This window comes from Littorina saxatilis, unplaced genomic scaffold (genome assembly GCF_037325665.1).
Source record: "Littorina saxatilis isolate snail1 unplaced genomic scaffold, US_GU_Lsax_2.0 scaffold_768, whole genome shotgun sequence".
In the NCBI taxonomy this organism is placed as follows: Eukaryota; Metazoa; Mollusca; class Gastropoda; order Littorinimorpha; family Littorinidae; genus Littorina; species Littorina saxatilis.
Genome location: NW_027127983.1, coordinates 5,359 through 10,716, shown reverse-complemented (window position 1 = coordinate 10,716; position 5,358 = coordinate 5,359).

Genomic DNA, 5,358 nt, shown 5'->3' with positions numbered 1-5,358 from the left:
CCGTTGTATTTATTGTAGTTGTTTATTCTGGCTTCTCCGCTGGACAGATTGTTCTCATTTCTTCTGGTGCTATTATTGTGTGTGTGTGTGTGTGTGTGTATGTGTGTGTGTGTGTGTTTGTGTGTGTCTGTGTGTGTGTGTAGAGCGATTCAGAGTAAACTACTGGACCGATCTTTATAAAAATTTTACATGAGAGTTCCTGAGAGTAATATCCCCAGATTTTTTTTTTATAAATGTCTTTTATGACGTCATATCCGGCTTTTTGTAAAAGTTGAGGGCAGCACTGTCACACCCTCATTTTTTAATAAAATTGATTAAAATTTTGGTCAAGCAATCTTCGACGAAGGCCGGACTTTGGTATTGCATTTTAGCTTGGAGACTTACAAATTAATTGATGACTTTGGTCATTAAAAATCTGAAAATTGTAATTAAAATAATTTTTGTAATAAAATGATCCAAAATTACGTTAATCTTATTTTTCATCGTTTTCTGATTCCAAAAACATATAAATATGTTATATTCGGATTAAAAACAAGCTCTGAAAATTAAAAATATAAAAATTATGATTAAAATTAAATTTCCGAAATCGATTTAAAAACAATTTCATCTTATTCCTTGTCGGTTTCTGATTCCAAAAACATATAGATATGATATGTTTGGATTAAAAACACGCTCAGAAAGTTAAACCGAAGAGAGGTACAGAAAAGCGTGCTATCCTCCTCAGCGCAACCGCTACCGCGCTTTTCTGGATTGTTAATTTCACTGCCTTTGTCACGAGCTGTGGACAGACGATGCTACGAGTCTTACGGAAAAAATGCAATGCGTTCAGTTTCATTCTGTGAGTTCGACTGAGCTTGACTAAATGTTGTATTTTCGCCTTACGCGACTTGTTTTTACATTTAGTCAAGTTTTGACTAAATGTTTTAACATAGAGGGGGGAATGGAGACGAGGGTCCTGGTGTATGTGTGTGCGTGTGTGTGTGTGTGTGTCTGTCTGTGTGTGTGTGTGTGTAGAGCGATTCAGACTAAACTACTGGACCGATCTTTATGAAATTTGACATGAGAGTTCCTGGGTATGAAATCCCCGAACGTTTTTTTCATTTTTTTGATAAATGTCTTTGATGACGTCATATCCGGCTTTTCGTGAAAGTTGAGGCGGCACTGTCACGCCCTCATTTTTCAAACAAATTGGTTGAAATTTTGGTCGGGTAATGTTCGACGAAACCCGGACTTCGGTATTGCATTTCAGCGGGGTGGCTTAAAAATTAATTAATATTAATTAATGACTTTGGTCATTAAAAATCTGAAAATTGTAAAAAAAATATGTTTTTTATAAAACGATCCCAATTTACGTTTATCTTATTCTCCATCATTTGCTGATTCCAAAAACATATAAATATGTTATATTCGGATTAAAAACAAGCTCTGAAAATTAAATATATAAAAATTATTATCAAAATTAAATTGTCCAAATCAATTTAAAAACACTTTCATCTTATTCCTTGTCGGTTCCAGATTCCAAAAACATATAGATATGATATGTTTGGATTAAAAACACGCTCAGAAAGTTAAAACGAAGAGAGGTACAGAAAAGCGTGCTATCCTTCCCAGCGCAACTACTACCCCGCTCTTCTTGTCAATTTCACTGCCTATGCCGTGAGCGGTGGACTGACGATGCTACGAGTATACGGTCTTGCTGCGTTGCATTGCGTTCAGTTTCATTCTGTGAGTTCGACAGCTACTTGACTAAATGTTGTATTTTTGCCTTACGCGACTTGTTTTTTTTTTTTTATCACAGATCGTTGATCTTTATTAGTGTACAAAAGCGGCGTGTTTATTTTTCATTGAAATTGCATAAATCATATGGTTGTATCACTTTTTTTCTCTCGTGAAAATGTGATGACACTTTATCTTGCAAAGGGGTGTATACCTAGCGAACGCCTACCCCCTACTTTTATTCGAAATCTGTGCGGAAGGGGTGAGGGTCGGGGGGGGGGGGGAGGCGTTTGCTAGGCATTCACACCCTCATTTTTCAATCAAATTGATTGAAATTTTTGAAAAGAAATCTTCGACGAAGGCTGGACTTCGGTATTGCATTTCAGCTTGGTTGTAATAAAAAACGCTCGCGCTGGACGCGAGTACTCTTCAGACTGGCCCCCCAGTATGAAAGTTTTTGTCTTGTGTACGTGGATTAAAAAAAATATTTTTTTTTTTAAATTTATCCCCGAGTACGCAGTAGGAGGGTCTTGCAGACTCTAATTGTGTGTCTGTGTATCTGTGTAGGCTATCTGTGTGTCTGTTCGTCTCGACTTAACAGCTTATTGCTGGGAAACTACTGGGCGCAGTTCGTTCAAAAGTTGATACACTAACTTGATAATAGGTCCGATTGATCGTATTAAAACTTCATAATGTTACCTGGGACCTAAATGCGAAATAAATCACAAAAGCGACTCTTAACGGGGGGAGTTTTTGCGGTGGGAGTACAACTGCCGTGCAGCTAATGGAACAGCCAGCTAGCTGGTGCGAATCACGTCCGCCTATGGCCAAAGTGATCCGGGATCGATTCCCGGCATGGGCGGTCTATTGTTTTTGTTTTTAATTCTTGTTTACTATTGTTTATTATGAACGTTTTAATGTTTTATTTTACTCCAATAGTTTTTTTTAATTGTGTAAAATAAATAATTTTTTTTAATTCTTGTTTACTATTGTTTATTATGAACGTTTTAATGTTTTATTTTACTCTAATAATTTTTTTAATTGTGTAAAATAAATAAAAGAAAATATTTTTTTTGTTTTTTGTTTAAATCCACGTGCACAAGACGAAAGCACGTCCGCCTATGGCCAAAGTGATCCGGGTTCGATTCCCGGCATGGGTGGTCTATTTTTTTTTTTTATATATTCTTGTTTACTATTGTTTATTATGAACTTCTTAATGTTTTATTTTACTCTAATAATTTTTTTAATTGTGTAAAATAAAGAATTTTTTTTTTTTAATCCACGTGCACAAGACAAAAAATTTCATACTGGGTGAGCGAGCCAGTCTGAAGAGTACTCGGGTCCAGCGCCAGCGTTTTTTATCCCCGAGTACGCAGTACTTAGGGTCCAGCAGACTTTAAAGCCATATGTACTCGATGACTATACACGCTAATTGCTTTACCAACAGCTGGAGACATGCTAAATTAAGTTCCCTGCAAAATATTGTGGTCTAGGACCCCTTCAATGTTGAGATATGTTAATTTTCATTTTGATCTGGATCGTCCTATTTATAGATTTGCCAACAGAGGTAGCGTTGACGCAAGGGAAATAACTCCGCGTCTTTGTTTACATCCAAAGTTTTTGAGACTCTAAAACAAGCTGTAATGCATGTATATGGTCCGCGCATGGCGACATATCGTCATTACATGGTCTTATGGTGCGTTTGACATCGATTATGGGCAAACTACACTTTGTAAACACGGGAGCGCGTACATATGCCTTTAATTGTGTGTGTGTATGTCTGTCTCGACTTAACGGCTTATTGCTGGGAAACTACTGGGCGCAGTTCTTTCAAAAGTTGATACACTAACTTGATAATAGGTCCGATTGATCGTATTAAAACTTCATAATGTTACCTGGGACCTAAATGCGAAATAAATCACAAAAGCCACTCTTAACGGTGGGAGTTTTTGCGGTGGGAGTACAACTGTCGTGCAGCTAATGGAACAGCCAGCTAGCTGGTGCGAATCACGTACGCCTATGGCCAAAGTGATCCGGGATCGATTCCCGGCATGGGCGGTCTATTTTTTTTTAATTCTTGTTTACTATTGTTTATTATGAACGTTTTAATGTTTTATTTTACTCTAATAATTATTTTAATTGTATAAAATAAATTAAAAAAATTTTTTTTTTTTAAATCCACGTGCACAAGACGAAAGCACGTCCGCTATGGCCAAAGTGATCTGGGTTCGATTCCCGGCATGGGTGGTCTATTTTTTTTTTTTTTTTTAAATTATTGTTTACTATTTTTGACTCACATGCGAAGCAAAAGTGAGTCTATGTACTCACCCGAGTCGTCTGTCCGTCCGTCCGTCCGGACGTCCGTCCGTCCGTCCGGAAAACTTAACGTTGGATATTTCTTGGACACTATTCAGTCTATCAGTACCAAATTTGGCAAGATGGTGTATGATGACAAGGCCCCAAAAAACATACATAGCATCTTGACCTTGCTTCAAGGTCAAGGTCGCAGGGGCCATAAATGTTGCCTAAAAAACAGCTATTTTTCCCATTTTCTCTGAAGTTTTTGAGATTGAATACCTCACCTATATATGATATATAGGGCAAAGTAAGCCCCATCTTTTGATACCAGTTTGGTTTACCTTGCTTCAAGGTCAAGGTCACAGGAGCTCTTCAAAGTTGGATTGTATACATATTTTGAAGTGACCTTGACCCTGAACTATGGAAGATAACTGTTTCAAACTTAAAAATTATGTGGGGCACATGTTATGCTTTCATCATGAGACACATTTGGTCACATATGATCAAGGTCAAGGTCACTTTGACCCTTATGAAATGTGACCAAAATAAGGTAGTGAACCACTAAAAGTGACCATATCTCATGGTAGAAAGAGCCAATAAGCACCATTGTACTTCCTATGTCTTGAATTAACAGCTTTGTGTTGCATGACCTTGGATCACCTTGACCTTGGGTCAAGGTCACATGTATTTTGGTAGGAAAAATGTGTAAAGCATGTGAGTCGTATGGGCTTTGCCCTTCTTGTTTATTATGAACTTCTTAATGTTTTATTTTAGTCTAATAATTTTTTTAATTGTGTAAAATCCACGTGCTCAAGACAAAAAATTTCATACTGGGGGAGCGAGCCAGTCTGAAGAGTACTCGCGTCCAGCGCCAGCGTTTTTTATTTTACACAATTAAAAAATGTATTAGAGTAAAATAAAACATTAAAACGTTCATAATAAACAATAGTAAACAAGAATTAAAAAAAAAAAAAAAATAGACCGCATTTGCCGGAAATCGAACCCGGATCACTTGGATTAAAAAAAAAAAAAAAAATTATTATTTATTTATTTTACACAATTAAAAAAATTATTAGAGTAAAATAAAACATTAAAACGTTCATAATAAACAATAGAAAACAAGAATTAAAAAAAAAAAAAAATTAAAAAAAAAATAGACCGCCCATGCCGGGAATCGAACCCGGTGTCGCTGGCTGGCTGGCTCTTCTATTAGCCGCACGGCAGTTCTATCCCACCGCGAATTGCGCCCGCCGTTAAGAGTCGTTTTTGACTCACATGCGAAGCAAAAGTGAGTCTATGTACTCACCCGAGTCGTCCGTCCGTCCGTCCGTCCGTTCCGTCCGG